Source organism: Acanthisitta chloris, unplaced genomic scaffold (assembly GCF_000695815.1).
Source record: "Acanthisitta chloris isolate BGI_N310 unplaced genomic scaffold, ASM69581v1 scaffold5352, whole genome shotgun sequence".
Classification (NCBI taxonomy): Eukaryota; Metazoa; Chordata; class Aves; order Passeriformes; family Acanthisittidae; genus Acanthisitta; species Acanthisitta chloris.
The window spans coordinates 76,524-86,631 of NW_008660992.1; positions in this window are offsets into that span (position 1 = coordinate 76,524).

Here is a 10,108-nt window from a genome sequence, read left to right on the forward strand (position 1 = left end):
TAGAATTCAGTTCAGGATAAACTTCACAGAATTCTAACTTAAAATGTCCTCTCACTTTCAACCCAAAGCACTGATAAAGTTTATTTGACAGCAGGTTTTTTTAAGCAGTGCACTTACTCTATTGCAATTAATCAAAGCTATTCCCCATTTGGCATGTGAGCATTAAGAAGTACAACATCTTACTGTTTTTCTACATCTACCAGATCAGCAAAGAAGGGAAAAATATAAAGTTGGATTTGACATGATTTATTCCTGACAAATCTACAATTACTATCTCCATCACTTTATTATCTGTTTGGTGCCTTCACTTATTTGTTTAACCATTTGCTCTGTTATCCCAGTTAATCTGCCTTATGAGTTACTTTATCATTTTCCTTAAATACAAGTCCTGTGTGAAGGATCCTATAGACCTCTGAGACCTCTTGATCCTCCAGAAGCATCTGAAGACAGTCACTAACAGTTCAACAATTGCTTTGGCAACTTTCAACCAAATTTCACCTGACCCAGCTGACTGGAACATTTCTAACTCATTTTAATATTCTTTAACCTGCCCTTTCCCTCTTCTGACCTCTGATTCTCTTCCCCTGTTACAATTAATTTCATCAAAGTTCTGATTGCAATTAACCTTAAGAGAGTGAATCTCTCAGCCTTTCCTATTTCATCACAGCAGACAAAAACTTTTTCTATCAAATTTGAAAGAAATATGTTGTCTGTATATTACCAGCAACTCAGTAAAGCATTTTCATGATGCACCACTAGGCATTCGTCCTCTGGGTAGTTAAAACACAGTTGTGCTCCCCAATGACACTGCTAGATTTGCAGATGTGACCCCTGTCTCTGATGATTAGTGCTGACTGTTGGGCAGGAACAACATGGTGTCTGCACACTCCTCCATGATGGCATTTTACCCCAACACACACTTAAAATGGTAGAGATATCACACACAGTGCTGTTCCCCAGGGTTCAGTACTATCTTTATTGATGATCTGGATGAGGAGATCAAGTGCAGCCTCAATCAGTTTGCAGATGATACTAAGCTGGATGGAAGTGTTGTTCTGCTGGAAGGTAGGAAGACTCTGCAGAAGGATATGGACGGGCTAGGTCGATGGGCCAAGGCCAGTCGTGTGAGGGTCAACAAGGCCAAGTGTTGGGTCCTGCACCTTGGTCACAACCCCATGCAGTACTACAGGCTTGAGGAGGAGTGGCTGGAAATCTGTTCAGTGCAAAGGACCTGGGAGTGCTGGTCAATAGCCATCTGAATACGAGCCTGCAGTGTGCCCAGGTGGCCAAGAAGGCCAATGGCATCCTGGCTTGTATCAGAAATATGTGTGGCCAGCAGGACTAGGGCAGTGATCATCCCTCTGTACTTGTCACTAGCAAGGCTGCACCTCAAATCCTGTGTCTAGTTCTGGGCACTTCACTACAAGAAAGACATTGAGGTTCTGGACTGAGTCTAGAGAAGGGCAACAAAACTGGTGAAGGATCTGGAGCACAAGTCATGTGAGAAGCAGCTGGGGGAGCTGGGGCTGTTTAGACTGGATAAAAAGGATGCTCAGGGAAGTCCTTATCACCCTCTACAACTACCTGAAAGGAGGTTGTAGCCAGATGGGTGTCAGCCTCCTCTCCCATTTGACAAATGACAGGATGAAAGTAAATGGCCTCGAGTTGTGCTAATGGAGGTTTAGATAGGAACTGGGAAAAAATTCTTCACTGAAAGGGTTGTCAAGCACTGGAACAGACTGTCCAGAGAAGTGGTTGAGTCACTACCACTGGAGGTATTTAAAAGATGTGTAGATGTGACATTTAGGGACATGGTTTCATGGCGGATTTGGCTGTACCAGGTTAATGGTTAGATTTGATGATCTTTAAGGTCTTTTCCAACCTAAACGATTCTATGATTCTTTGTAGCATATACCTCCCCTGCCAACCTAAACCCTTTCAGAAAGGTCACCAAACCCAGATTTTGTGTCACAAAATAAGGCAGGATGTTTTGTCTCTTTTGCATTAAAAAGTTGTTTATGTTATAAACTGTGCTGGTTTTAGCCGGAATGGAGTTAATTTTCTCAGTAGCTAGTGTAATGCAGAAAATTAACTCCATCCCGGCTAAAACCAGCACATAAACACATTCAGGCTCTGAACATACCTCTCACTAATGAAAAGCCCCTTGGAATCTTCCAGTCTGAAAAAGAAACAGCATGATTCTTGCAAGACCTTCAGCCATGAGGACATCATAACTCTTCCAGAGACATTCTGGGCAATGTTCTCCTTTTCCTCCCCATCAGTTATCTTGTTCTGAGAGCTTCAGGTTTTCCCTCAGATCATCCCATCTCTTCATCTGCATTCTCCATGCAGAAGGTACCTTCTTTTTCCTCTGTCTCTGACCTCATAGATTTAGATGAAGGGTTGAGGACCAGTTTATAAATACGCAGTTCAGACCTAACTAGAGATAAATTATGGAAAGATATTTTATTTTACATTTACAAGCAGAAAGTCAGCAACCTTTTTATACATTCAAATGGTATGTTCCCATCTGGATTATGGAGCACATGCACAGTGCTTCTCTGTCAAGCTTTTGATGCTGAACTAGTCAAGCGAGACAGTCTTTGTATGGAAGTCATAGAAATGGTCTCTGCCATGTCTGTGCTTGTGGTTTCTTTTTTTCTGGTGCCCATTGTCTCTCCTGGGGGTGATATTTATTGCTTTGTAGCACAGACAATGAAAGGCATACCCCACAGGTTACAGGGAAGGAAGAAACAATGCCCAGCAACCACTAGTCTCACTCTCTCTCCTTCATGTAAGAAAGAGGCAAGAAGAAATTGAGCTTGCCTCTCACATAGTGATCATAACTGCCAGTTTGAGACTAGGAAAAAGGAGAATTATTTTCTGCAGGCAGAGCATTGATTTTTTTCCTCGGTGTGACTCATAAGTCTATACCACACTGGGCTGCGTGATAGAAGGGGCATCTGGATCCACCATGTGACACAAAGTCACCCGTTGCAGGTCATGCTCTGCTAGCGGAGGTCACACCTCCTTTACTCCTCTCTTCATAACCTCACATGACAAGCACAGCTGGTCAGCAAGAGAAACACCTGAGTGTCAGTTCCTTATAACGGGGACTTTGCAGTGAAAGCTCCTGAGATTTGATGGGTGGGATTCATCTGATCAGACAGAAATATCTGCATTTTAGCTTGTCACCTTGGTCTCACCTCAGGGCAAATGAAAGAAATGAGAAGTCAGAACAAAGAACATTCCTGTCCTGATTTAGACATCTAAAATAAGACAGATGAATCATATCCTGCTCTTATTTCTCCCCACAGACTAGAGAGACCATGTGACTAGATCAGATGCAGATACCTACAGTACTGAAGTTTAAAACTAGAGGAGACAATTCCCAACCAGCAAACCTGAGCCAAGGGTTCTGGCAAACCCAAAAGGCTGAACTGATCATCATGATGGGCTCAATTCAGCTGCCTCATACAGAGGCACCCAGTGCCCTTTGAGGCACCCTAAGACATCCAAGACATTCAGCAAATTTATCCACTGGTTTCTGCTCAAGGAATGCAAAATTTGACATCTGCCAGGTCAGGCTGTCCACTACAGTGCTGCTCCCAGTACAGCAACCCTACACACTGTCACAGCAAGTGAACTATCCTCTATTAGGAGATTGGCAATGAAGCAGGGATTGAGATCATGCAAAACAACCTGTAAGAATAAGCCAAAAAACCAGTGCCTAACTTAAGAGACCTTTTTTAAAAAACAGTTCTGAGTAATGAAAGGTAAAATAGGCTCACCAAAAGCTCTAATAGGTTCCTTACAAAAGTAAGGAACAGCCCAGTTAATTATGCTTGGTGATTGCTTTCCTTTAAATCTTTTCACATGAACTATTACTTCCTTATTTTCAAGATTAATTTTATCCATAATACCTCAGTTAATATTGATTTCCACTGTATTTTTCTTTGATTTCTTTTCATTTTCATTACATACCTAGCAATAAACCTAGTCTGCATAATCATTATTATACTCCTTAAGATCTTTAAAAATTTCATAACAGGTTTATATATTTCTCTCTGTAATCTTATGACAAATGATTTTTCACTGTCTGCTCACTATTAAAAATGGATTTCTGTGAAGGCACTTATCTGTAGCCTCCAATTACACATATGCTTTACCAGTTTAAACAGCAGAGAAGGGCCTTACTTTTCCTATGTCCCATCTCAGCAAAAACAAGGTAAAGAGTAAAGGAAGAAAATACAGCCAGTGGGAAAAAGGCATAAAATATGAAAAAAAATGCAAAAGAAAAAGCTTGCAGTATGCATCCAGAAGAAAAGGTGGGATGCACAGGACTCTATTGCCTGCCTCTGTCTATGCCCATGCTTCAGCACAGAAAAGGAATTCCCTACATCAAGGTCAAATATAAGCTTTTCTGCTAATCCAGCTGGGGATATTTAGACTAGATAGTGAACTTTACCTAAATAAATCACAAGTTACTATATTAAATTTTTTTATCTAGTGCAGAAGAGAAGTGATGCTGGGGAAGAAGTAGAGAGTTTGATTAAATAAAAGAAGCTGATAAATAAACATGCAGGCCACTTTGTAATAAAGAAATCAGTATTTTGCATTTTTATACTTTCCTTTATATCCGTGTGCTCTACAAACACACTGAACATATGTGAACTGAACATGTTACTCAGTTTCCCTCCTGCAGACCATATCATTCCATTCACACTAAAGAATGAATCAGGAACAGTTGGATTTCTGGCTCTTTAGACATGCAACAACTCTTCTCCTCACTAGATGGCACCCCATCTACTCCCATGGATCAATGCTGAGTATGGCAAAAAGCAAAGGTTTCATTTCATGGAAGAATATAAAATGATAGAGGATTTATTCTTTATGTTGAATGTTTTTACTGCTTCTTTGTGTCCTGCATCATACCCCTTGTATGCTTGCAAGAGTAAAGTTTCACAACATACATCTGCTCCAACTATTTTACATTCAATATTTATCTCACAGCTGATTACAGCCCAGAAATTTTCATGAGAGATGGACCCATTACAGTAGCTCAGCCTTTGAATAACAATGGGCAGAATAAATTATAAGCATCAAAATACTTCTCTCTCTTTCTTTCTAAAATAAATATGGATCTAGAATTGCTGACGTCACTGTGCCAAATCCTCAGCAGGTATAAATCAATTCGACTTCACTGGAGTTGATTGATGCCAGGTGAAGATCTGCACCTGCAGTTTAGATGCTGGCCTGCAGAGCACAGCTGGACTTGTTTTCTTTTTCTTCACTCCAAGGCATGATAATTGAGCTCATTTGGCCACACTTCTCACTTCTTAGACAAAACTCCTACCTGAGCACTGGACTTAAAATCAGTGCATGTCCCTTGGAAATAACTCAGAATAATCTTCTTACAAAGAAAAGAAGACAACTGACTAAATACTTCAGAGCTGGGAAATCAGTTGTTCAATACAGCATCCATAGTTGCACTCAATAACATGGTGACTGATGCAAGCAGAAGCAAACTATAATTCAGCTCCTTCATTTTGCCTCTTACTGCCACTAGATGATAGTATGGTAACACACGCATCATTCAGCTGCACACCAGACCTTCTGTTGCTGAATTCTTGGCAGTATTCACACTTTTATATGTAAAGAATATCCAGAAGCTCATCAATACTACATAGCTAGCCTTCGAATAGCAGGGCTTAATTATATCCCCCGTGATTTCATACATTCATATAGCCAGAGTGTAGTGGATGCTATTATTTGGCCATAGACCCAAACTGGGCTTTATTTAGATGCAGACATTACACTAAATTGGTCACCTCCCTCTGTTTTTGTAGCTACCCATCCAGAGCTATAGCGAGACATTTTAACGGAAAGAGCAAGATAATTACGTTTCCCTAGCAGAAGCAGGAGAACGACTGGAGGTAACATTTACATTGCACCTCATGGGCATCCCACTCACTGCCAGTTCTGCACATCCACTTACTGCTTCTCCCACCCTTTCCATTTCATGCTCTCCCTTTTGAGAGACTACCCTCCTCATCCAATTGAAAAGATCATGGTTAGGAGGAGACATGCATGCAGGAAAACATCTTGAGCACACAGCTGCCATCCTCTGCACAAACCCTTTCTCTCCCAATTCAGAGTTTGTATTCTTCTAACACAGCAAAATTAACATGAAACTGTTCTTTCTCACAGCTACTCTGTAAAGTAAATAGTCAAAACCCTCCACTGCACTTTTTTTTCCCCAAGTTAATCTTAAGATTCTGGTTTCTTTTTACCCACAGTAACAAGGTCAGCTCTTTTGGTAGGCTGGACTGCCTCTCCCTGTCCAGGAATATGCAGCCCAGGGAATGGATGACTGGCTGGTTCCAGTCTTGCACAATACCTCTCCCATCACAGCCAATTTCAAGGAGTATTCCCCGCACTCCACAGTGGACAAAAAGCCCATCTCTTGGTCCATAATCTGTGGCAGATATGTTGAGTAATGTGGACCTGTTGACACCACAAGGCAAGACAAAAACTGAAAACTGGAGTCTCCAGCGAAAAGTCTGACTCTTGGGAAAAACTTCTGCACACATTTGTATACACAGCTAAGTGAACAGAATGCTTCAAATGAAAGGCTAAGTGGAAGCATATCAGAAAGTGTAAAGTTGCACATTGTTGCATTGTCAGCCAATTCTTTACTCTAGGATTTGTTTAAGCCACAAGCATGATAAGTCACTGAGTTTCCCATAAAAACTAGATCTGGATATAGACCTAAGAGAAACTCTGAATTTTCACTTTACTGGAAATTTGGTTACTTTGATATCTATTTGTTTTAATTCAGGATGAAAGCATATTTGTAAGATTTTTCAGGTTTTAAAGGGCTTGCATTTATCTTATTTAACAATTGGTTTGGACATTTGTAATAGTGACTAAACTGCTAGTTATATGACATAATACTTAAATGAATCATTTTCATAATCAGTAAGAGTATCTTCTACTTTAAAATGCTGGTTGAGCTAGACATTGTATTCAAAGCATTTACAGTGTCATAGCAGGTCTGGAAGAAGAAACCTATTGCAATGACAGACACTTTCAGTATGGCAAGCAGAACTCTTAAAAAGATAACTTAATCCCATTGGAAATAAAGACAGAAAGAATACAGTAAAATATTTCAAGCATTATGCTGAACACTGTTACTGACATGGTGCAAAACATATTAACAATAGTATAAAAATCAAATCTCTTTATGGTCTCAAAATAAAGCTTCAGAACTCAGAAATTAAATTCTGAAAAAATCCAAAAGTAAACACCTTGAAATATGCCTACTCCAAAAGTTTTTGTGCATTCTGAACCATCATCATATTTTACAATTAGAATTACTTTAATTTTATCTTATTTCACTTTACATCAAAAACTGTAACAAAAAAAGTCTGACCAGCTGCTATTTTGTAGTGCATATTTGAAATGGCATTTCCTGAGCTTATGAAAAATGAAGCATTCCATTTTACTTACATTAATAAGGATGCTCTATATCCCAATGTATGAATATTAGTTTTTTTACAGTTCTCCTCTGTGATATAAGACTCTTTAAAACTCAGTCAGGGAGAAGTTCTGTTGCTAACAAACCTGTAACAAACCCATATTTCCAGAGACAATCATGTCAGCTGTCAGAGCACAGCGAGGAGCAGCTGGTTCAGGAGGGATGGCAAGCCAGGAGCTGAGCAGGATAACAAGGCAAGTGGGAGCAACATCTTCCACCAAGGAGCCAGGAAGCGAAGTGGTGAATCTGGATGGTGATCAGGGTCAGGCAGTGCTCTCCCGAGACATGCATAGCAATGCAGGACTCTCACCAGCAATGGAGCTCCCCTCGGACTTAGCCAGTTAAATATTTTACCTTTACCAAGCCACCTCCTAGAAGGGGGATGCACATCTGGCCCTGACTCTGGTAATAAAACAACACAGCCTTAGCTGCTAAAGGTGTGGAGTTTAGTTGAATGAAATACACATTTTATGTGAAGAACTCATTCAAGAATGTGAATGGGTGACTAAATTAAAAAAAAGCAACTGTTATTATTGCCTTCTTAAAGTGCCCCAAAATGCCCATTATTTAAGAATAAAATAAACAAGGGCCACGAAGAAATTTTTATGAGGAAAAATCATCCATCAAAAACAGAGCCTATGAGAACAGTCTGAGAAACTGTTTCGTGCATGCTTACCAGACAGACATGTTCCAAAGGCTTCCACAGAGCCATACAAAATGAGTAATGATATTGCAACGCAGGTTTTAATCCACATGAAAATACCTCAAATAAAACTAACCTATCATTCTCTTTTTTCTTCTTTCCAAATTGCACTGAGAGTAATGGAAACCTTACCAAGCACACAGCAGGCTTTGTGCATGCCGAGCACTACATGCAACATTGATTTGTGCCTCCAGCAAAGGTCCACCTATGGGGGTCAGCAACCAGAGGGTGAAAGGAATGATGCAGGGCTCATTCACTCCCAATCCCTCCATCATTTCTTACCCAGTTCCTTGAAGGGGTAAACATCAGAGGGGCAGTTTTTGTCCTTGTAGGTCAGCTAGAGACCTTACAAAGTAGCCTTGTTCTCCTTGCCCAGATGGTGAAATAAGGGCTTTTGCAGCCAGTGTATAGGGATCTGACACTACAACTAATTTACTTTCTCTCTCATATATCAAGCCCTGCAAAAATATATCCTGAAGAACATGAACACTACGGGAAATAAATGTTTTTTACATTGCCTTTATTTTTCATCTTAAATTTTATTAGAAATTGAGACTGTTTAAATGCTTTACACATCAAGGCAACCTTTAAAATGTGATATGACTTCCAGATAAAATAGGAGCATTCGGCATCTCAGAAAGCCACCCGCCTCCCTAAAAGGTTTCTTTTCATCTTTCTGAGGATACTGAACAATACAACAGACACTTTCAAAATCTAGGTGAAAAATAAACAGCAACTTCAGCACACATAATGAGGGAGCTCCAGATATCTGTAACTCAGGTTTGGGCTCTTTAATATAGCTACAATGATTTGGCAAAAGTATGTTGGAGATTTAAATGGTTTCTGAGGATTTCTACAGCAGGCAGGAAATAATCATGGTATTCAAAAAGCACTATTCTAAACAAATTGCTCTACTGGAATGGTTGGCTCCCTGAAAATTCTGTAAAGAGTCTTTGAATATTAGTGTAGAACCAGATTCAAATTATTTAATACATTTCAATATGCAGTTGGACAAATGACTAACGTTAGGTATCACACCTATCTTTATCAAAAGAAAGTGAAGCAATCAAAGGACTCATTCATTTCAAGTGATCACACTGGAGCTGGGCTGATATTCAAATACCACAGGATACTATTGTACGGCTAGTCATCTTCAAAATTAATAGCAAACATATATATATAATGGATTCAAATTCACAGAGTAAATATAGCAAGCAAAATGGTTTGTTCCCTTAGTTATATAAATTTAGCATCTCATCAAATAACGTCAGACTCTGTGGATATGAACAGAATTGTATGACTATTGATTGTTCCTACACCACAGCACTGTAGACTTGATACGAGTTGGTTTTGCCTTGTTGTTTTGGACCACATGCCATATCCACTGTCGATTTCCTGCAGACCAATCTTCCAAAAAGATCTGATACGTATTTTGATTAGAATGCTATGCAAAGGATCATTTATCCTTAAGAATCATCTAAAAACACTGTGCAAGGTAATTCTGAAGTAAAGCAGTCAGAGACTTTGCAGATTTTGCAGATTTTTCTATGCTTAACTGTGAGACAAGATGTCATGCAACTGGCTTTGAGGAAGATCCAAAGTAATTCATCAATTCCTTAGTGAAATTATGCTGTTGTTTTTTGAAATATACATCACATTTTCCATCACATGCAACTGCAAGTCGGGCACATAAATTATTTGTGCAATGTCACTTATTACTGCTATATACATAATCAGGAATATTTGGCTAACTTTTCTGCTTTTCAGGGGATCATCCTTATATTCTGTGCAAACATGTAAGCTGTTTTCCTGCCAAAGGGAACTGCTAGTTAAAGCATTTTTATGCGATTTGTTGTCTGTCTTAA